This window comes from Rattus norvegicus, chromosome 5 (assembly GCF_021556685.1).
Source record: "Rattus norvegicus strain SHRSP/BbbUtx chromosome 5, alternate assembly SHRSP_T2T, whole genome shotgun sequence".
Taxonomy (NCBI): domain Eukaryota; kingdom Metazoa; phylum Chordata; class Mammalia; order Rodentia; family Muridae; genus Rattus; species Rattus norvegicus.
The window spans coordinates 163,492,338-163,516,731 of record NC_141538.1 but is presented as its reverse complement, the minus strand read 5'-3'; the positions used below and the strand labels follow the sequence as shown (position 1 = coordinate 163,516,731).

Here is a 24,394-nt window from a genome sequence, read left to right as displayed (position 1 = left end):
AGGATTGCAAACTGGCACAACCACTCTGGAAATTAATCTAGCAGCTCCTCAGATAATTTGAAATAGTTGTACCTATAGACCTAGCTATACCATTCCTGGGCAAATACATAAAAGATTCTCAACATACCACAATGGCACATGTCAAATGTGTTCATAGCTGCCTTATTTGTAATAGTCAGATGATGGGAACATCCCAGAGGTCCCTTAGCAAAGGAATGGTTGGAGAAAATAGTATTTTTCAGCACAATGGAGCACTACTCAGCTATTTAAAATTGGGATATCATGAAATTTGCATGGCAATAGATAAGACTAGAGAATATCCCGAGTGAGAAACCCAGGGACAGAAGAATGTATATCGTATGCACTCACTGACAAGCGGATATTAGACAAAATGTTCACAATACACATAATATAACTCGTAGATCATATGATGTATAAGAAGAAAGGATCAACTATGGATATTTCAATCCCAGTTAAAAGAGGGAAAATAATCACAGGAGGCAAAAGAAGAGAGGGATCAAGCTGAAAGAGGGAGAAATTAAGCCACAAACTAAAGAGAATATTTGGGCTGCTCCATTTTCCTCAAAAAATATGTAAACTATGCCTGCCTTTTTTGGCCTCTGTGAGAAGCAATTATCTTAATTCTGTAGAAACTTGATGCCCCAGCCATGTGTATTGCTAGCAGGGTGAGGGAGGAGTGGGTGGGTGGATGAGCACTCTCATATGCAAAGGGAAGAGAGTTATGCAGTGAAGAATTCACAGAAGGTAGACCAAGGAGGAAGACAGCATTTATGAAGTAAATAAATGAAATGATTAATATAAAAAATTAATAAAATGAATAAAAGCAAAAAAAGACACAAATAACAGAAAGAATCAAAGAACCCATGAGCTGGTTTTTTGAGAAAATCAACAAAGATAGATAAATGCCCAAACTAGCAGGACAGTTGACCTGGGTCTGGGGTTCCCCTAGGAGAGAATGGGGGACAAGAGACTCAAAGAACAGACAGCAAGTCAGGAAGTCTGATCAAGCTGACAATTTTTAATTTTTCTCAGGCAGAAGATATACTGGTAGAAGCAAAATGTGGGGAGGGGTTAGGTAACTACAAAAGAATGTGCCTGGCTCAATGACCAGGTTATTGGCTGGGTAAATCGGCCAATCAGGGAGAACAGTAAGGTGGGTTGCTTAGTGGCCTGACCACCAGTGCCTGACCATCAGTACTCAGTGACCTGAGAACTAGATTTATTCTATCTATTAAATTCAAGCAGAACTGTAGGTGCAGGCATAGATATGGCTGCTTTGATCTAACCTAAGGCTAATGCTTTTTTTTTTCTAAAATATGGCTAGAATAAAATAGCTTTTCAAGCTGAAGGCTGCTTCCACCATCTTGAGGCTGCTCCCAACAGACAAAACGTTAGCCAAATTAAATAAAAGACAGAGAGACAGTAACCCAATTATGACAGTGTTAAATAGGAAAAGAGTCGTGAACATGGATGCTCATGTAATTCATAAAGCATTAAGTCTTTCTTCAAAAACCTATATTCCACAAATTTGGAAAATATAAAGTAAATGGATGATTTAACTATTTCCAAAAATAAATCAAGGACAGGTAAACTATCTGGGCAGTCTTATAACCCTGAAAGAAATAGAAGGAGTCATTAATATTCTCCCAACAACATCAACAACAAAAATCCTTGGCCAAATGATTTTAGTGCACAATTATAACAACCTTTCAAAGAAGAGCTAATGCAAATATTTCCATGGATGCAGTAGTGGTTCACTATACAAAAATCTACCAACTAACCTAACAATGGAAAGCAGTTAATGGGAAAGCCAAGAATCTAAGTCAATCCTAGGAAACTAGTCGTCTCATCTGCTTTTCTGTATATACTGGATTCCTCAAGAAGTAGTTTACAACAGACATATGGCAAGTAAGTGCAAGCAGGTGAAGAAAAGTGAGACTTCCTTCTATCATCATTATGCAGGCCTACATCAGAAGGTATGCCCCGCCTTAATGATGTGCACAACCGTGCCTTGTTTTGAAATTTACTATGTGCCAAACTGGCCTAGATCTCAGAATTCTGCTTGCCTCAGATTCCTGTGATTTAATGTATTTAGTACCTTGTCAAGGACTAAACAACTCATGTCCACTATGCCTCATGATCTGGATCAAAAGTGTGTGTCATCTCATGTCAAGTTGTGAATCAGAAGCCTGTTTCCTAATGACACAGATTACATAACAGGTATTCCCTCCATTATTGGATTGCAGTTTGTTCCGAATGTACATAAAGTTGCCAACAAGGTATAACCATCACAATAATGCACAATATAAAAAACTGAAAGAAAAACCCCATATAAATATCTAACTAGACACCACAAATGTGTTTGATGAAATCCAACGTGTCTTCATGATAAGTTTGGGGAGAAAAGAGATACAAGGAGCATATCTAAATAAAATACAGGCAATATACAGCAATTAATACCAAAAATCAAATTAGATGGAGAGAAACTTCAAGCATTTCCACTAAAATCATGGACAAGACAAGGCTGTCCACTCTCCACATATCTCTTCATTATAGTAACTGGAAGCTCTAGAAATATCAATCAGGCAACTAAAGGAGATCAAGGAGTTACAATGTAGAAAGGAAAAACTCAAAATATAACTTATTCAGATAATAGGAGACCAAAAGTGTAGAAAACTACAGTTGAAAAATATTTTGCCAAAGTGGCTGGATGCACAGTTGACTTAAAAATAGAAGTAGACATCTTCTACTCGAGGCAGTAAACAGGATAAAAAGTAAGTTATGCAATAGCCACAAACCAAATAAAGTAAATTCATTTATATCTAATCAAGATAGTGAAAGCATGTATGACAAGAACTTAGTTTCTGAAGAAGAAAAATTGAGGAAGATGCCAGAAGGTGGAAATATATTCATCTACGTATCCCAAGTGAAAATTGAAAACAACCAATTCACACTTGTTGAATCATTCCTCTTAATTTATGAACAATGGGGAAGGAGTTGTTGACCAGAGCGCAAGGGACTCAGAATCAGGTATTATTCAGAAATATGAAACCAGCATTTGATAAGAATTTTTGTTTCTGGATACTCAAAGCACAATTCATATCTGTAGGAATATATGTAGGATAAAGAACGTGCAGTCTTCTTGGCCTAGAATGTCAAATATACTTTGAAGTATTATTTGCCTAAATTCATCCATTTGAATTGAATATACAGAATGCTGCCAGTTTTATTGGAAATTTTGAGGGGTATAGTACACATCTTAATTAGTTTCCCTTTATAATGGATTATTTCTGTCTCCCTGAAAGGATTACACAGTATTACATTCTTCTGGCTTCCCCACTTGTCTTCATCTTGTATTATTTGAGGGTGAACCAGTAAAAGATTAATGAAAACTTTCCTACATTGTCACATTTTCAGAGTTTCTCCCAGCACAAATAGTTGACACTATCTAAGATTTGAACATTGCATGGTTTTAACAAGTTTTTCACGATCAAACAAATTCTCTAGTGTAGATCCTCAAGTGTTGCACGCATACACCCTGAATAAAACACATGCCACATTTTTCACAGAAGAAATACTTTCACTACAAAAAGCTGTTCAGATGTTTCCCCTGACCTGATATGAAGTCAGATATTAATGCATATATTATATTTGCTCAGATTCCTGGCTGTATACATTCTTGGTTAAATTCTAAGAAATGAGTCAAAACTAAAGTATTCACCTCTTCAATACATTCAAAAGGTTTTTCTCCTGTATTTTCTAAATAATTTACGATGATATTTCTTCATAAAGGATTGCCTCATTCTCTTTATTTACAAAGATTCTCTAATGTATAAAATCTCTGATGATATCTCAGACTGAAGTTGTGGTAATACATTTGTCACATATACAATATTTGTGAGTGTTGTTTCATGTATTAATTGTTTGATGATTAATTGATGATTAATTGTTTGACCTGTCCAGCGGGTCCAGTTATTCAGGGTCCCGAAGAGGCATTCTACCTGTAAGTCAAGGGGGTGGAGAGAAGAAGGAGACCAAGCAAAAGTTCCGTTGTCAAGGTCTCGTTTATTGAGAGAAATGTACAGCATTTAAAGCTCTGAGGCAGGAATAGAGGCGGGAACTGAAGCTTAGGGTGGGGGAGTATTGGGAAGTGCCCAAGGATATAGGGTGAATCACTAAACTGCAAGGTATCCTCCTTAAACAAAGAGGCAACAGTCTTCTGGGGACATGTTCTTTGAAAAGGTTGAACCCTTCTCAGGAATCTGCTCAGGGACATCTGGTGTTTTGCTCAGGCTGAAACATCCTGTGATTGCTCCCGGGGTCTTCCTGGGAGAAGCTTTTGTCCAACAATCTCATAATCTTACAGCAGCCACCGAGGGGTGAGCATCTGTGGCCATACAGCCCAGAGTCACGTAGCCACCTTGAGCTATGCAGTCACAAAGCAGCCAGGCCCAAATCCAATACGGCTACCTACAAATTATCAGATGATGCTTCCTAGTAAAGCATTTGTCACATTCACTGAATTTGTAAGTTTTCTCTCCTGTATGAATCCTCTGATGAATCCTAAGACAGGATTGATGGCTAAAGCATTTCTCATATTCATTGCATTTGTAATATTTCTCTCCTACATGAATTCTCTTATAAGCACTATGTTTGGATTATTGTATAAAGAATTTGTGACATTCACTGCATTTGTTTCTCTCCTGTTTGAATTCGCTGATGAAGTCTTAGATGGAAATTTTGGTATAGCCTTTGTCACATGTACTACATTTGTAAGGTTCCTTTGCTTGATGCTTTGAAGATTGCATTTCTGAGTAAAGCATTTCTCAGATTCATTACATTTATAAGAGCTCCCTTCACTATTGTTTTCTTTGAGCATGAGTTTTTGTATAGAGACAAAAACTGTATCAAATTAAACCTTACACATATAGTCAATGTGACAAAGTCTTCACCCAAAAATGCTATCTTAAAATTCATCAGAGAATTAATACAAGAGAGAAGCTTTTTAAATGCACTGAATGTGACAAATGTTTTACTTAAAAATTTAATCTTCTGTATTTCTATTTTGTTCTTTCTGCCCTATATGGATTGCTTGATTGAGATTAGTGATAGAACACACATTTAAAGGGTTTACACAGTCTTTATATCTACAACATTTTGTAGTGTTCCCAGTTTTATATCCTGTTAGATTTAAGGATTGAAGAGAGGCATATCTGTGTTTAGTTTTACAAAATGTACTTTGGGTGGATTCATAAATATTATTACTAAGCTTGTCACATATAGAAGAGTTCTCTTGGATATTCACATGCTCTTGGACAATGTGCTCTGTGTCTTGATTAAAGACCGTCTCATACTTTCCTCATACAAATTGATTTTCTGAAAAAATGTAATAAGGCATAACAGGGATTACTTAAATGAGGAATAAGTGATTCAATAATCAAGTGTTTGCTGGAATTTTAGGTAAACTATATATTCTCATGGATATGTGCTCTCAAGAGAGGATTTGGGTTTTTTTTTTTTTTAGTGATAATATGGTTCCTCAAAAGAACCTCAAATCTTATCTATATCAAATGGTATGAAATGATAATAACCTTTTAAATCTTATTTTCAAATTATACCATGTACCCTTCTCAAAAATATTAACCTAGAACTGCACATGTCTAAACAAAATACAGGGACAAATATTCTAGGGGAGACTGGAGGAAATGCACTCTAGAGACTGCCCCAAATGGGGTCCATTTCATATACAGATAGCAGCCAAGACACTATTGCTGACACCATAAAGTGTTTGGTGACGGGAGCTAGATACAGCTGTATTCTCAGAAGCTATTCTTGAGCCTCACAAATACAAAAGTGGAGGCGTGCAGCCAGAATCAGACTAAGGACAGGGACCACAATGAAATGTTAGGATATTGGCTGAAGGAGTTGGAGGGGTTTTCAACCCCATACTAAGGATTACAGTATCAACCATTCAGAAACCCCAGAGCTCCCGGGTATTAAACCACTAACCAAAAACTACATATGATTGGGCACATGTCTCCACCTGCATATGAAGCAGAGGATTATATTAAATGGCATCTATGGGAGGGAAGGCCCACAGTCCTGTGAACCCTTGATGCCCCAGTGTAGGGTATTCCTTGGGCAGTGAGACAGGATTGGGTTTTTGGGTAGATGGGGGAGAACCCTCATAGAAGCTGGGGAAGAAGGGATAGGATATTAGGTTTGTGTAGGGGGAATAGGGAATTGGCATAACATTTGCAAGGTAAGTAAATGAAATAACCAATAAAAAGAAAACAAAATCTAATTGTACATTGCAGAAGCTAGGACAGATAAGTAATATATCTGTAATGAAATTTCAGAAAGTAAATATCTGGACATTTCCAAAGCAAGCAGATAAATATTAAAAGAACATAATGAAAAAGGTCAGATTTTAACTTGAATTTCCTTCATTTGGGGTCTCTAGACATTTAAAAGAGTTACATAAACACATAGTAGGAAATTTCAAAGAAAGAATTAGAAATTCAACAAGAAGTACATTCTTACCCACAAATAATAGATTTTTGTAATTCTCTAACATCACATCTATATACAATCCTCTCTGTGCAAATTAGAGACATTCCCATTCCTCCAGTGAAAAGTACACAGACAGATCCTTGAAGGTTAACAGGCCCTGCAATGGAAAATCACCTATTTTATCCTGAAAAAATGCATACCTATGTTAACTAAAAGTAATTACTGCATTTTCAACAAATGTGGTTGTTTCAACATTCAGTGTGCCTGTAGAAGAATGCAGATTGACCCATTCTTATCTCCTTTAACAAATTCAAGTCCAAGTAGATCACGGCCCTTCACATCACACCAGAAAAACTGAAATTAATACAAGAGAAAGTGGGAAAGAACTTTGAACAAGTGGTACAGGGGAAATTGTTCTGTACAGAATCCTAATGGCTTATGCTCTTATATAAAAAAATGACAAATGAGACCTCATAAAATTGAAAACCTTATGTAGGGCAAGGCTCACTGTAATAAGTAAAAAATGGCAATCCACAGTTTGAGAAAAGATGTCTACCAACCCTACACTACATGTGATAGAGTACTCACATCGAAAATATACAAACAACTTAGGAAGTTAGACCCCAGAGGACTACATAACCCTATTTAAAAATGGTGTACTGAGCTAAACAGAGAACTCTCAACTGACCAATTTCGAATGGCTGAGAAACCCTTAAAGAAATGTTCATCATTTCAATCAACAGGGAAATGCAAATTAAAGCAACCATGAGATTCTACCATACATAAGTCAGAATAGCTAAGATGAAAACTTGGGTGGCAGCAGATGCTGGTGTGGATGTGGAGACAAAGGAATGTGGATGTGGCTGCAATCTGGTACAACCACTCTGGAAAAGAGTCTGGTGGTTACTCAGAAAGTTGGGAATTGTTCTACCTGAGAACCCAGCTATACTGCTCCCGGCATATTCTCAAATGACACTTCAACATATAAAAAGGACACATGCTTCATTAAGTTCATAGCAGCCTTATTTATAATAGCCAGAAGCTGGAAACAAGCCAGATACCCCTCACTAGAGGAATGCATACAGAAGATGTGGTACATTTACATAATGGCGTACTACTCAGCCACTAAAACAATAAATTCATTAAATTTGAATGCAAATGGATGGAACTTGAAAATAATCAACCTGTGTGAGATAACCCAGTAAAAAAGGAACTCACATGGTTTGCACTCACTAATAAGTGGATATTAGCCAAAAAGTAGCTTTGAATAATCACAATACCACTAAAAAAAAACATATGAAATCCAAGAAGAAAGAAGACCATGCCTAAGTGTAGACCTTACAGGGATACTCAGACTGGTGAAGAAAATAATCTCTGGGAAGTGCAGAGCGGGATGTGTAAGGGAGAGAGGAGAGAAAGGAAAAAGGTGGGCCAGTTCAGATATGGGAAGAGATGAGAGAGAAGTACAGAGGGTTTACAAGCTTTGACTCTGGGTATTCAATTAATTATCTTGAATATCATGTAAATCACCTTCATTAGGAAGTTCATATAAGGTTTGTGGTTTAACCCAAGGCATTTTAATTTCATCTTAGTTTTGGGGAGTATTTGTTCTGAGCATCATAATTCAGAGGAATTGCTATATTTTGTGTATCTTTAGCCTAGCACACTAGTCTCACAATGTGAGCTGTTAGGCGGACGACCTTGGATGTAAGTGGGTCAGAACCCAGGCGCAGTGTCCTACTACATCCACTTCTGGTCTAGACTGGCAGCAAGCTTGATGCGAAGCTGTGCAGAGTAGGTCCTGCGCTCCTGACAGCTGTAGTTGTGTGGAAGGCAGCCTGCAACAGAGTTGGGGGAGTGGTTCCGATCGGGAGCGGGGGCACACTTGCCTGATCGGATGAGATTAAGAAAAATACAAAATAAAAACAAAGGAAAAATCAAGGAAGCAAGCAAGCAAAAATCCAAACCGATTAAAAAGTATCTATGAAGAATTAGGACGGGAAATAATTAAAATGTTCCGAAGTAGGTGGGCTTAGAAGATTTGCGTAACAGGAAGCTGCTGAATATTGGGCGGGTCCAGCAGGAGTTGCTCCCAGAAATCCGCGGAAGTGACAGGAAGTTCCGCCCTTCCGCCTTTCTCCACGTGTCTTGGCTTCCTCGCGTTCAGGAAGTCCTGGTGGGTGACTAGGCCTGAGTCCTCCAGGTACCTGAAAACTTCCTGGAGCTGCAGTTGCGGTGCCGGCTTCCTAGGACATTCATCAGCTCGTCCTGTCACCCTGCCAGGTCAGAGGAGCTGCTGCGACCCGGAAACAGGCAGGAGCGGAGCAGCGCTGTGGAGCGGGGGTGCATTTTCTGCCTCCATTCTTATAATTCTGTCGTGGATATCTTAGCGTTGTCAGGAAGTTTGAGATCTGTGAACTGGGGTTGAAGGTGATGCTTTAATTAATTTTGTGGTCGCCAGAATATTTTTCTAAAAGAACCTCGTAGATCCTTGGCCGCATCTGTAGTTTGTACAGCAGGGTTTTCTTTCAAAAAGCCTTAGTAAAGTTCTTCCGGTTCAAATTCATGGATGCTTTCTTAACTCCCCTGTTCCTCCGCTTGTCGTTCCATTTACCTTTCTCTAGCGGCCTGAATAGGCATTCCAAGAGAGCTTTGTAGATCTTTGACATATGAGGAACCAGTGCAGATTTGATTGAATTAGAAAATCTTTGTTATAAAGCCGTTTCATATGGCTGTAAATATAAACATTTCCTGAGTTAAGTTATACTCTCCATTAATTTTACACTGAGGCATATGCAGGCTGTGATGTAAACACAGCATTCAGAAGTGTGACATAATAGGCTTCACAGGTATCTTTATAAGTGGAGAACTTACTCTAGATTGAGACAGAATTAGACAGCACCTTTTGAATAACTATGATTACTCACTTAAGTTAAATGTCCCCTTGGCTCATGAAAAGCTCTCTGACCATGCACATTAATGGTTTTCTGAGTTCTGCAATTTTCACTTCTTGCAGGTGTGGGAATGCTTAGAGCCTGCACTCAAGGCTATTTCAGAGCCCTCTGGTTGGAGGAGTTCAACAGTCTGGATTCTGTGGGCCACAATAGTTTTCTTGCAGTGTTTCTTTCTCTTCCTCAGTGTTGCTTGGAAAAGGACTCTGCGTGAATGTTAGCTGTGACTACCTGTTACATCTCATAGGGAAAACTGAAATCCTCAGAGAAAAGAGGCATTTTCATGATATCTTCTCTTTCCTTCATACTTATCCTTTTGCTACTTGTTCCCATCTTTCATGTTTGTCTCATGAAAATTTCCAGGTTCTTTCTCAACAATATTTTCCCATTTTCAGGTCTCCATATGCTCAGAAATTCTGCATAATTGTAAATCAAAACTAAGAGCCCTGGATGGTAAAGACCAAAGAGACTTCTAACAAAGGATCCAGGTATCACCACAGAATACACTGTCAGTTTTCTTCTTCCTGAACTGAAAACCAAGATTCACAAGAAATATGCTTCATTATGTAGATACCTTTTTCATCTGTTCTCACTTCCAGCAAGGATTTTATTGTGGACTTCTTTGAAGATTGTTCAATGAAATTTTGCTGGTTGTGAGGTTGTGTTCCTTAGGATTTTTAATTTGGAAGGTTTTGCTGGCCTTGTGAGTAGCAACTTATGGTTCACATTGTTCTCCATTCCTAGTGTGGGCTAGAGCTTTACTGTGTTGTTCATGACGAATCATTCCTAGTTTTCAGGTACTCATTCATTCTTCACAAGAAAAGTTTTATTTCCTATGGCCTCATGAAAAATGTATGTAGTGTTCTCTTTTGCATGTTTTATTCAGTTTATTGTGTACGTAGGATTTGATTAAAAAACATGTCTTAATGAATAACGACATTCAACTGTACCTTATCTATTGTCAATACTTGTAGCTACTTCTCTGAATTCAACACTACAATTGCCAATTATCTTTCTCAGAACCAGAAAAATATTATTCCATGCTCTCCTGATTTTAATCTATGCATAACTATTTTTACTACTGTATGCTATTATAACATCCCCTCTTTTGATGTTAAGGGATAGGACAACTGGAAAGAGATGTACATTGTTACAGCTCTTAGATATGACAATAGCGAGATACGTCTGGGAGTAGAGGAAGTTAATCTCTTTAATATTTTCCTAGGGAATGCTAGGCTAGAATGCTATGGTCTTACGAGCCTCAGTATCTGAACACTACACATTGATATTTGAGTTTATCTACTTTAAAAAGACTATGGTGAAACAATTGATAGTAAACTTTGACTGAAAGGCTCAAAAGTACAGAATTGCATATTTTTATGTTCATTTGCTTTTGGATCCAAGTAAAGTCAGCTTTGTTTGATGACTGTACCACATTCCCTTTCTTTCTGTATTCTGTAATATTCACTGTACATGATTACTGTGGGATTTTCTAAAGAATTCAGTGCTGCATCTGTTTACTCCTCAGACAGTGTTAGAAGGAACACGGAGGGCCTGGGTTTCTGCACTTGATTATTGCTTGGCCTAGTATTATGACATAGATTGTTTACTTTTTTTTTATATATATAAAATCACATTTATTTGAGACTGGGACTTTCGAAGCCCAGTCTGGCCTGATCTAGTGTCCAGAAGCACTGATTAGCAGATGTGTTTTCCTCTAGCTGGCTACAATGGCTGAGGTTCATTCTATTCAGATGTCAGACAATAGGCATAGCTGGGTTCCTTATTCAAAATCTGAAGGAGTCTGGGAGGAGGACAAACACATAGATAGAATCAAGCTTAGGCCAGGAACCAGAAACTACGGATTGCTTTGTTAAAGGAAGGCGAAGAAGGCTTCAAAAGCGATCAACACAGCTGGAGTCTCATTTCAGTCTCCATTTCCGCACCGCTTCAGTGGAAGTTCCATGAAACAGCCCGATGGTTCTGAAGTGCCATCAAGTCACTTCGAGCTCCAGCAACTTAGGTTTCCAGGACATCTTCTAGAAGAACTCGATCATCCCTTCCACGTTATGGGGCCACTCACCTGGCCCCGATGCCCACCTGGACTCGAAGTAGCCCTGCACCGCGCCTGTACCCTCGATTGTTTGCTTTTTTACTTGTTCCTTAGGAAATTATTTTCTTCATCAATTCTTATTAATTATATATGATTTTCCTGACACTCCATCATCTGCTTTTTCCCAGTGTCAGTCTAATCTTTGAGGCAGGGGCATTGAAATAGACTATTCATATACCCATCAAATGCCAGGATATCTGACATGGTAGACATAAGTTCAATGTCATACATTAAAAACGCTGAATATTTGCTGAATCCAGGGTCCTGAAAACTTTGTATACTAATAGTATCTCAATATTAAGGTTGAATTCTTATGTTTTTATCTATACATAAACATATGTATGTATATTTGCATGTATGTGTATGTATATGTATTGGTATATATGCCAGAAGACACATGTCACACATTCTTCAACCTACAAGAGTGTTTGCCAGAAAGGAAATCCTTAACTGCAAGGCTCCAAGAGTCTCATTGTATTCATATTTGTTACTGATTTGGAACCTGAGAATTGCCTGAGACAATGACACAATGCAGATATATGCATGCTCAGGAAGATTTTTCAACAGTGATATTATTTTAACAGATTTGGTATAATGAGGGAATCATTCCAAGAGCATACCCTTAAATGGTTCATCTTATCGCTGTGTATATGTATTTTCCCTGGCAGCCATCACTGAATTCTACCATACCTCCTTCTTGATCTTGTTTTGACATTGCCTAGAACCCTTGTTCTTAAGCCTTGAGTTATGACCTCTTTGTGGTCCATTGACACATTCACAGGGTTTGTCAAAGACTGACCATTATTAAACCCATAATTTTTATGGTCTTGGGAACTGATACACCACTCTTGTTATCAATCTGCATGTGGGTCTGAAACATGTAGATAAAGCAACTTTTGAATTCCTGGAACTATAATAAAGGTTTACCACACCATTAAAAGTGGAGAACAAGTGGCTTAAAGTTTCAGAATAGTAAATTTTAGTTGAAGACATTTCTGGCTTTAATCATAATACTCTACATAGTAATGCATTCATGGAGATGTCAAGGGATCAAGATCCATGCGTAAAAATGTGTCACGGGCATTTGGAAACAGGGCCATATTGAAAGGAAAAGAAAGTTGGAAACAGAAGTTTTATGTCATGAACTATTGAAAGCCTTCGTAGATGCTGATGAAAATGGCTATACCTAAATCTGATGACAACTTATGCTTTTGTAGAACCCATGATATTTGGCAGATAGAATCTTTGTATTCCAAGATTATAGGATACATATGGAAAATAGATATACTGTATCTGCTTGGTAAAAAGAAGTCGAACTCCACCAAAGTTTCAGATATAGTGTTTGGTTGTAATAGCTAATGAAACACCATTCAAATCTAGGTCATCAGTCAGGGTAGCCATTAGCCATTCATTTATGGATCTTCAGTCCTCTCCCACTGATCTATCTGCCTGTCTCTGTATCAATGCTGTACAGTTGTTATGCCTATTGCTCTGTAATACTGCTTGAATTCAGGGATGGTGATTCCCCCAGAAGTCCTTTTATTATTGAGTGTAGTTTTTGCTGCATATATTGGGTATTTTGTTATTCCAAATGAATTTGCAAATTGCTCTTTTTGTCTCTATAAAGAATTGAGTAGGAACTTTGATGGGGATTGCATTGAATCTGTAGATTGCTTTTACCAAAATGGCCTTTTTTACCATAAAAATCCTGCCAATCCATGAGCATGGAAGATCTTTCCATCTTCTGAGATGTTCCTCAATATCTTTCTTAAGAGACTTGAAGTTCTTGTCATACAGATCTTTAACTTGCTTGGTTAAAGTCACAACCAGATATTTTATATTATTAGGGACTATTGTGAAGGGTGTCATTTCCCTAATTTCTTTCTCAGCCTGTGTATTCTTTAGTAGAGGAAGGCTATTGAGTTGTTTAATTTAGTTTTATACTCCAACACTTTGCTGAAGTTGTTTATCAGGTTAAGTACTTCTCTGGTGGAACTTTTGGGGTCACAAGTATACCATCATAGCATCTGCAAAGAGTGATAGTTTGGATTCTTGCCTTCCAATTTGTATCCCGTTGACCTCCTTTCATTGTCTGATTGCTCTGGCTAGGACTTATAGTGAGTCAATATGGAGAGAATGGGCAGCATGTATAGTTCCTTATTTTAATGGGATTGCTTCAAGTTTCTCTCAATTTAGTTTGATGTTAGCTACCGGTTTGCTGCATATTGCTTTTATTATGCTTAGATATGTGTCTTGAGTTCCTGGTCTTTCCAGGACTTTTATCATGAAGGGGTGTTGAATTTTGTCAAATGCTTTCTCAGTATCTAATGAAATTATCGTGTTGTTCTTCTCTTTAAATTTTTATATAATGGATTACATTGATGGATTTCTGTATAGTAAACCATCTTTGCTTCCTGGGATGAAGCTTACTTGATCATGATTGATCGTTTTGACGTGTTCTTGGATTTGGTTTGCAAGACTTTTATTGAGTATTTTTGTGTCAATATTCATAAGGGAAATTGGTCTGAAGTTCTCTTTCTTTGGGTCTTTGGGTGGTTACAGTGTAAGAATAATTGTGGCTTCATAGAAGGAATTTGGTAGTGCTCTGTCTGTTTCTGTTTTGTGGAATAGTTTGGACAGTATTGGTATGAGCTCTTCTATGAAATCTATCAGAATTCCTCACTAAACCCATCTGGTCCTGGTCTGTTTTTGGTTGGGAGACTTTTAATAACTGCGTCTATTTCTTTAGGAGTTATGGGGTTGTTTAGTTGATTTCTTTGTACCTTATTTAACATTGGTACCTGATATCTGTCTAGAAAATTGTCCATTTCCTCCTGATTTTCCGATTTGGCTGAATATAGACATTTGTCGTAGGATCTGATGATCTTTTTAATTTCTTCAGAGTCTGTTGTTATATCTACCTTTTCATTTCTGATTTTGTTAATTTGGATTCACTCTCTGTTCCCTCTGGTCAGTCTTGCTAAGGATTTATCTATCTTGTTTATTTTCTCAAAGAACCAGTTCCTGGTTTTGTTGATTCTTGTATAGTCCTTTTTGTTTCTGATTTCTACTCCTCTTGGTTTCATTTATTTCTTTTTGTTCTAGAGCTTTTCGGTGTGCTGTCAATCTGCTGATATATGCTCTCTGCTGTTTATTTTTGCAGGCTGTCAGAGCTATGAGTTTACCTCTTAGCATAACTGTCATTGCTTCTCATAAGTTTGGGAATGTTTTATATTCATTTTTATTAAATTCTGAGAAGTCTTTAATTTCTTTCTTTTTTTCTTCCTTGACCAAGTTGTCATCTTCCATGTATATATGGGCTTTCTGTCATTATTGTTGTTATCGAAAACCAGTCTTAGTGCGTGGTGATCTGATAGGATGCATGGGATTATTTCTATCTGGCTGTGTCTGTTGAGGACTGTTTTGTGACCAATTATATCGTCCGTTTTGGAGAAGGTACCATGAGGTGCTGAGAAGAAGGTATATCCTTTTGTTTTACGATGGAATGTTCTATAAATATCTGTTAAATCTATTTGCTTCATAACTTCTGTTAGTTTCTATATCTCTGTTTAGTTTCTGTTTCCATGATCTGCCCATTGATGAGAGTGAAGTTAAAACTCCTATTATTGTTGTGTGAGGTGCAATGTGTGCTTTGAGCTTTAGTAAGGTTTCTTTTATGAAAGTAGGTGTCCTTGCATTTGGAACATAGATATTTAGGATTGAGAGTTCATGAATATGAAGTTTCCTTCCTTATATTTTTTAATGACTTTTTGTTGAAAGTCAATTTCATTTGATGTTAGAATGGCAACTGCAGCTTGTTTCTTCGGGCCATTTTCTTGGAAAGTTGTTTTCTAGCCATTTATACTGAGTTCCTGTCTGTTTTTGTCTCTGAGATATGTTTCCTGAATGCAGCAAAATGCTGGGTTCTCTTTATGTATCCAGTCTCTCAGCCTGGGGCTTTTTATTGGGTAATTGAGTCCGTTGATGTTGAGAGACATTAAGGAATAGTGATTGTCGCTCCCTGTTATTTTAGTTGTTAGAGGTGGAATTATGTTTGTCTGTATATCTTTTGGTTCCATTACTCGGAAATTGCATACTTGCTTTCTGTATGGGGTGGTTTCCCTCCTTGTATTGGTGTTTTCCATCTATTATCCTTTGTAGGCCTGGATTTGTAGAAAGATATTGTATAAATATGGTTTTGTCATGGACTATCTTGGTTTCTCCATCTGTGTTAATTGAGAGTTGTGCTCGATACGGTAAACTTGGGCTGGCATTTGTGTTCTCTTAGGGTTTGTTTGACATCTGTCCAGGATCTTCTGGCTATCATAGTCTCTGGTAAGAAGTCTGGTGTAAGTCTAATAGGTCTGCCTTTATATCTCACTTGACCCTTTTCCCTTACTGCTTTTAATAACCTTTCTTTGTTTTGTGCATTTGGTGTTTTAACTATTATGTGATGGGAGGAATTTCTCTTCTGGTCCAATCTATTTGGAATTCTTCAGGTTTCATGTATGTTTATGGGCACCTCTTTCTTTAGGTTTGGGAAGTTTTCTTCTATAGTTTGGTTGAATATATCTAATTGGCCATTTAAGTTGGGAGTCTTCACTTTCTTCTATACCTCTTATCCTTAGGGTTAATCTTCTCATTGTGTCCTGATATCCTAGATGTTTTGGCTAGGAGCTTTTTCCCCTTTATATTATCTTTGACAATGTATCCATGTTTTCTATGATATCTTCTGCACCTCTCTTCTGTCTCTTGTATTCTGTTGTTGATGCTTGTATATATAACTCCTTGTCTCTTCCTTTGATTTTCTATATCCAGGGTTGTCTCCCTTTGTGCTTTCTTTATTGTTTCGTTTTCCATTTTTAACTCCTGAAAGGTTTTATTCAATCCTCACCTGTTTGCTTTTGTTTTCCTATAATTCTTTCAGGGGAGTTTTGTGTTTCCTTTCTAAGGGCTTCTACTTGTTTACTTGTTTTTTCCTGCATGTCTTTAAGGGACTTCTTTATGTTCTTCTTAAAGTCCTCCATCATTATCAAAAAAGTGCGATTTTAAATCTAAATCTTGCTTTTCTGGTGTGTTTGGATATCCAGTATTTTCTTTGGTGGGAGAACTGGGCTCTGATAATGCCAAGTAGTCTTGGTTTCTGTTGCACTTAAGTTCCTGCGCCTGCCTCTAGCCATTGAGTTGTCTGTGGTGTTTGCTTGTCTTGCCGTTTCTGAGACTGATTTGACCCTGCTATAGCCCTCTATGTCAGCACTCCTGTAGAACCCTTTTCCTCTTTTCTGTCAGGCTTTTCTGAGAACAGGTGCTCTGTTTTCAGGTTTCTTGGTACTCCCTGCAGACTGTCTTCCAGCTGAAGGCGCGGGCAGGAATCAATGGGTCCTGCCCCTGAGTTCTCCTAGGTCCTTGCACCCAGGCACCACAGTTGGCACTAGGCGATTCCCTCTTGAGTCTGGAATGTGGGCAGAGGGTAATCTCCTCTGACTTCTCAGAAGTGTTCACACTTCTGAGGGTCCCCCGTGGTGTTTAGGTGCGGGGAGCTGTTTGGCTGGTGCAGTTCAGTCCTAGGCACAGACCAGAACTGTGTGTACCAGTGGCTACCTGTTCCTATATTCCTGTGTCCAGAGGCGCTGTGCAGTTTCTCCTCCTGAGGTGTGCAGAAGTAGCAGTCTGTCTTGTGGTCTCAGGATTTCTACACTCCTACGTGTTCATCTCTCTTCCCCAAGGAATTTGAGTGCAGGGAACTGTGGGATTTTCAATGTTTTCATCATGTCATATAAATATGTGTATGTTGTTTCTTCATTTTCATGAAATTCTAAAAAATCTTTACTTTATGCTTTTCCCTGATCACTTATCATTGTAGAGTGATAGTACATAGTAGAGAATTATTCAGGTTTCGTGTGTATGTGGGCTTCTTCTTGTTTGTATTGAAGATCATCCTTAGTCCATGGTGATGTGATAGAATGTATGGAATTATTTCTGTCTTTTTGTATCGATTGAGGCTCGTTTTATGTCTGATTATATGGTCAATTTTACTGAAGGTACTATGATGTGCTGAGAAGGAGGTATATTATTTTGTTTTTGGATAAAATATTCTCTCTATATATCTGTTAAATCTGTATGATTCTTAAATCCAAGTTTACTCTGTCTCTGTTTAGTTTCTGTTTAGTTTCTGTTTCACTAATCTGTCCATTGGTGAGAGTGGGTGTTGAACTCTCCCAGTATTATTGTGTGAGGATCAATGTGTGCTTTCCGCTTCAGTAACATTTCTTTTGCAAATGTGCTCTTTTGGATCATATATGTTCACAGATGACAGTTCATCTTGGTATTTTTGTTTTTGATGAGTGTGAAATGTCCTTATATTTTTTGATACCTTGGGTTGAAAGTCAGTTTTATTTGATATTAGAGTTGCTACTCCAGCTTGTTCCATGGGATCATGGCTTGGATTTTTTTTCCCCATGTGTTCTCTTCTTTAGAAGGTAGAATGGTTCATCGGCTCTCTTTCCTCTACTCAAAATGATGTTATACCATGTTTGTTTTTTTTCCAACATTTTTCTCTTCAAGTATGTAAGTAACTGCATATTTTTAGGTACAATGAATGATAAATTATGAACCTAGGTTCCTGGGTTCATCACCAAATCCTTGAGATTAAAATCACAACAAGTGTCTTTATCTCTTAGTCATTTTTTTCATGCCACAGGTTTATGTATCTGATGCCTATTTGTAATAGAAATCATATATAACCTGAATATTATAGTTTGGTTAAACAAGAAAGAATTATACATAACATTTATCTGTGCCCATGGCTATTCAGATATTCAAATGAGCTTATATTCCAAAGAGAAGAAAATAAAGCTAAAAGTACAATATTGAAATTTTCAATTAATCAATCTCAGGGGGAATAATGTATTCCATATTTATGAAAAATTAGAGTAATTATCCCTATCATTAAAAAAGATTTAATCAAAGGAATTGATTCTACTTCATCGAAATCCATTGTCACATATAGCATTCATTTTAACACACATATCACACGTATTCTTTTGTGAAAGATCATATGAAATTTATATATGACTATGTACTATATGTATTGCTTATGGTAGCATTTTTAGAACTTTAAATAATTTAATTCCCTGTAGCATTGTTTCTCTGGTTTTGAATATACTTACATAAAATAATTGCCCTAAGTATTTGATTCTATGTGCTACTTGGAATGTTTAATATATGTCCTGACATTGCACTCCTTTTCTGTTTTAAGAAAAAACTTTAGTATTTGATTCATCCATTAATTCTCCATTTAATATTCTACTTCTTCCTTTCAGAAAGTTTCTATTATTGTAGCTAGACCTCAGAATATGGAATACATATGTTATAATACAATCCTGTGAGGCCCAGCTGCACACAGGGTTGAGCTATTGTTCATATTGTGTGAGGTAGACATAGTAGAATTGATAGCATATTTTTCCTCATCATAACTTGACCATCTGTGCTGTAACATTAGTATTCACTTTGATATCAAACTATACTACATATAGGTACATTATTGTATCCAGAAATCAAAAACATGTATTATGTTCTGAAAAAGATTACAGCTTTTGAGATGATTATATCATCCATTCTCAGAGAGATATAAATACCAGGAAATATATGACTATTTTAATACCTATATTTTGAACTTATATTAAATACCTTTTCTTTTATAATGGAAGTTGGTAACATTTGTCTGAAATTATGCATATGTGCCATATATTCCTCCTGCCAGAAGTATTTAGCAGAGATTCTTGGATTCTAAAGAAATGAATATAAAAATACAGTTTGTAGTACCATGGGGTTGCAGTTAAACAAATTTCATAAGAGAGGGCTTTAAATGATATTATCCAATATACACTGTGCAAAAAAAATTCAAATGTACTGATGGTGGCAAATCTTTCTTTTGCTGCTGAAGTCTCAGAAAACCACAGAAAACTCATAAATGTGAGAGCCTTTATGAATGACAGCATTATTGTAAATCATTCTGTAGATTATCTGTGGAAGACCAGCTATTAATAACTTTAGACTCATATCTGCGAAACTTTGAGAAAATATTTGTCCTTCAATATTTTCCTTTCCTAATATATATAACAAATTATCTCCAATTCGTTAGCGCTATTTTTTTAATGTAGGAAAGCAATTTTGTAAAGTAACAAATAGGTAATATTCTATTACAGGGTTTCTTAACCTTCAAGGATGTGGCTCCAGAGTTCACACTAGAGGAATGGGAAAGTCTCAGTTTTGCTTAGTGGACACTGTACATGGATGTGATTTTGGAGACGTACAACAATCTATTGTCTGTGGGTAAGAATGCACTTTTTGTAGAATTCCTGAATCTTACTTTGAATTTTCCTACATTGTGTATATGTAAACTCTCTGAAATGTCTGGAAAGCACTAGGATAAGGGAGGTTCCTCTTAGCATGATAATTTTTCCATGGCATTTCCTTTACATTTCTGCACTTTCTTTGGAGGAATAACCAGTGTTATATTCTCCAAGATCTTTCCAGTACCTCTTATCTAGCTATAAAACAAACTTATGAGTTAAAAAATATAATGTTCAGAAAAAGGAATTGTATTTCTGGACATATAGTAATTGGAGCACATTCATTTTATTATTACACTAATCTCTTTAATTATGGCTTTTAATAATGAAAAATGTTTTATGTAGATATAGAGTTGTTGGTTTGGAGAATTTTCATTTCCCCTATTTCTTTGTAGTTTGATATGTGGTCTCTTAGTTTCGTATTTATACGGCATGCTCTTTATCTTCAGCATTTTGGAATTGACACAAGCATATATATAGGATTCATTTGTGATTATGAATTTCTAGCTGACCACAGGTATACAATGTCTCTTTGAATCAAATTATAATCAAAAATTAGAGATATGTTATTCAGAGATCTAATTTATGTATGTTCAATATTGATTGATGATTAATTTTTTTTAGTTTCTGCAAGGTACAACTTTTAAGATAATATTTGAAGTGTATTATCATTCTGATACAGATCAGAACTGAGCATCCAAGTAATGATTATGAAAAGAGTAAAACCAATTTTAAGAGCATAAATCCTTGAAATGGTCTAGTTTACCAGATAATTCAGCAAACACCCATTATTGAATCTCTTTTTCTCCAGTGCAGTAACCCCTGCCATCCCTATTTGCACTTTCATTTTTTAGAAAATAATCTGATAGGTGGAAAACATGGGAATGTCTTGGAACAAGACACCGCGTGCATTGTCCATGAGCATATGAATATCCAAAAGAAGTTTTGTAAATGGGAGGAAATTAGCAAAATGACTCTTGAATCCACCCAAAGTACACCTTATAAAACTCATCTCCAAGATTCCTCCCTTCAGTCCTCAAACCTGAAAAGACATAAAGCTGGGAAAATGAGAGAAGTTTACAAATATAAAGACTGTGTACAGTTTTCAAAAGAATATGCTATCATTGGTGTAAATTCTGGAATCCACATAGAGAACAAAGAACACAAAAATACAGAATTTGATAAGGATTTTGTCTATAAACATAAACTGATGCTGAAACAAGACATTAATGGTAAGAACCTTCACCAATGTAGTACATGTGATAAATGCTTTGCCAGAAAAGAGAATCTTCATTTGCATCAGAGAATTCATTCAGGAGAGAAACCTTACAAATGTAGTCAATGTGACAAATATTTTGCCCACCAATCCTGTCTTATGCGTCATCAAAGAAGCCATTCAGGAGAGGAACCTTACAAATGTAGTCAATGTGACAAATTCTTTGCCCAAGGATACCATCTTAGTATTCATCAGAGAGTTCATACAAGAGATAAACCTTACAAATGCAGTGAATGTGACAAATGCTTTACTGAGAATGGCACTCTGAGAAACCATATGAGAATTCATACAGGAGAGAAACCTTACAAATGCAGTAAATGTGACAAGTACTTCAGCTACAAAGGCAGTCTGAAGATTCATCAGAGAGTTCATACAGGAGAGAAACCTTACAAATGCAGTGAATATGACAAATGCTTTGGCCACCAATCCAATCTTACTATTCATCAGAGAATTCATACAGGAGATAAACCTTACAAATGCAGTGAATGTGACAAATGCTTTACTGAAAAAGGCACTCTGAGAAACCATATGAGAATTCATACAGGAGATAAACCTTACAAATGCAGTAAATGTGACAAATGCTTTACTGAAAAAGGCACTCTGAGAAACCATATGAGAATTCATACAGGAGAGAAACCTTTCAAATGCAGTAAATGTGACAAATGGTTTGACCACAGAATTAGTTTGAGAATTCTTCAGAGAATTCATACAGGAGAGAAACCAAACAAATGTGGTTAATATGACAAATGCTTTACCCAAAACTATACTGTTCGTGTACATCAGAGACTTCATACAGGAGAGAAACCTTACAAATATGGTGAATGTGACATATGCTTTGGCCGACAGTCTCATCTTAGTATTCATCAGAGAATTCATTTAGGACAAAAACCTTTCAAATTCCCTTTATGTGGGAAATGCTTTACCCACTAAGTCTGAATTCATCAGAGAATTCATACTGGAGAGAAACAATGTAAGTGAACTGAATGTGACAAATCTTTTACTCACAAAGTTACTTTGACAATTGCTCAGAGAATTCATCCAGGAGAATAAATTTACAAATGTGTGACAAATACTTTACCCAGAAATGCAGTCTTCATGTACATTAGAGACTTCATAGAGGAGAGAAACCTTACAAATGCAGTGAATGTGACAAATGCCTTACCCAAATGTTTGCCTGAGAAGACATCAGAGATTTCATACATGAGATAATACTTGCAAGTGTCATGTACATGAAAAATGCATTAACTACAATGTCTGACAGATTACATACAGTAGAAAAGCATTATAAATTTAGTCAATAAAACAATTCTTTACCAGCAAATATCGTCTTAAAATTCATTAGATGAAGCACCCACCTCGACCAGCAAGGAAGATGCAACACCATTGGGCTCTTCTTAACTGCCTTTATTGCAGGAACACCTTATTCTTGATACGGGGGACCCCGGGGAACAAAGGCACTCACCTTAAATACAAGACAGACAGTGGCTGTAAACTTGTCCTCTGGGGATTGGTGGAGTATGAAATACCTTATTAGCATGAATATCACTCTGGCCATGTAAATGCCAGAATGCCAAGGACATGGCTTTAATGGTTGTATACCATAAACGACCACTAGATGTCAGTGCTATCTTTAGCCGCTCCCAACAATTAGATAATATTAAAGGAGAGAAAATTTTCAAATGTATTAGAGGTGTGAATATTTTCTTTTGGCCTATCTCTTAGAATTAACAGAATACGTACATGTGACAATCTGAAGAAATATAATGTATTTGGAAATATCTTTGACTTCATTTCAGGTCTGAGAAAACATTTTAAATTTTTTGTGGGTAAGTGTATCTTGCAAAAATTGAGCTTCCACACTAGCGAATTTGTATGATTATGAAAACTTCAGAAACCTTCATGCAGTGTTCAAATCTTAGAAAATGTCAACTATTTATGCTGAGAAAAACTCTGAAAATTTGACAATGTAGGAAAGTTTTCATTAAACTTTTACCAGTTCACCCTCAAATATTCCAAGATGAAGACATGTGGGGAAGCCAGAATAATATAGTCTTGTGTAACATGTGCATGGCAAGAGAAATTATCTATTTCAAAGGGACTTCACCCCTCAAAATATCTAATAATACTGGCAGCATTCTGTATATTCAAGTGATCAAATTCAGACAAATTATACTTAAAAAGGTTTATTTGACAAACTGAGATATGAAAACTGTTTGTTCTTTATCCTATAAATATGTCTACAGATGTTAAGTCTCCTTTGACAATCCGTATTCATAATTTTTATTAAATGCTGGTTTCATGTTTGAGGATAACTACTGAGACTGATTATGTGTCCTTGTGCTGTGTGGTCAACGACTCCTTCCCCATTGTCCTGTAAATAAATGTGAATGAGTCCCCATGTTTGATTTGGTTGTTTTAAGTTCATACTTGGGATCCTTAGATGAATATATGTTCCATCTTCCTAGGAAATGTCTCTCATAAAACATATGCTGAAGTCATGAGTATTTTCTACAATCCCATAAAATAAATGTTATAGTAGTCATTTTCAGTGGGTGGCTATCAACCACTTTGGTTGCAGTAATCGCTCTGTCATAGGGGTTGATTAAGGTCATAGAAAACATATACTTATGATGGTCTTAGAACTGAGAAATCATTCAACTCCAAGTTATTCTGCCCACATTAGAATTATTTGAATTGTATGTCAGTGTTTAGCATCAGAAAAGTTAGAAACACTGTATTAGAAATTATGATTTATGTTAACTAAAATAGAGATGATTCTGATCAATGTCCAGGTTTACTGCCATAGTAGTACTAGGTTAATTTAACAAGACTTGAATCAGAAAACATGTAGAGGCTTTCAGAGACTCAACAATTAGTCTGTCCTCTTTCCTTAATACAAGAAAATATGAGAGAAAAGTCAACAAGAAAATAAATGAAAATATGGCTTCATCATCTTCAGGTATAGCCATCCACACTGTGATGTGTCTCTGCATGGCTCTGAAATCAATAGTACCCCTTAATTAAACAAAACTCCAGTAACTTTCAGAACAATGCTACCCACTGACACATATTACAGATCATTATGTTATCCTGTACTGTTGCACTTGAATATTCCACTGTACCAAAAGGAACAAAGCAGATTTCCTTTTTTTAAAAAACTACCTTT

The 24,394-nt window shown here is 36.6% G+C and overlaps 1 protein-coding gene, 1 long non-coding RNA gene and 2 pseudogenes across 5 annotated transcripts in view; 2 read left to right on the top strand and 2 right to left on the bottom strand.

Moving 5' to 3' along the window:
• Positions 1-24,394, top strand: part of Rex2l4 (reduced expression 2 like 4) — a 751,000-nt gene that overhangs the window by 679,331 nt on the left and 47,275 nt on the right. The gene's annotated exons all lie outside the window — the stretch shown is intronic.
• LOC148006145 (uncharacterized) overlaps positions 4,502-24,394 on the bottom strand; it is a 161,852-nt pseudogene continuing 141,959 nt past the window's right edge.
• On the top strand, positions 8,671-23,625 carry Rex2l1-ps1 (reduced expression 2 like 1, pseudogene 1; annotated as a pseudogene). Of its 2 annotated transcripts, none has more exons than XR_015621315.1 (4): positions 8,671-8,817; positions 9,881-9,973; positions 19,806-19,932; positions 20,807-23,625. The product of XR_015621315.1 is annotated as a reduced expression 2 like 1, pseudogene 1, transcript variant X2 (transcript). The 2 variants fall into 2 exon arrangements; XR_015621314.1 differs by having other exon boundaries at positions 9,881-10,188.
• On the bottom strand, positions 11,096-12,525 carry LOC148006146 (uncharacterized). Its single transcript, XR_015621322.1, has 2 exons — positions 11,432-12,525; positions 11,096-11,289 (listed from the first exon to the last, which is right to left on the bottom strand). It is a non-coding gene; the product is annotated as an uncharacterized LOC148006146 (long non-coding RNA).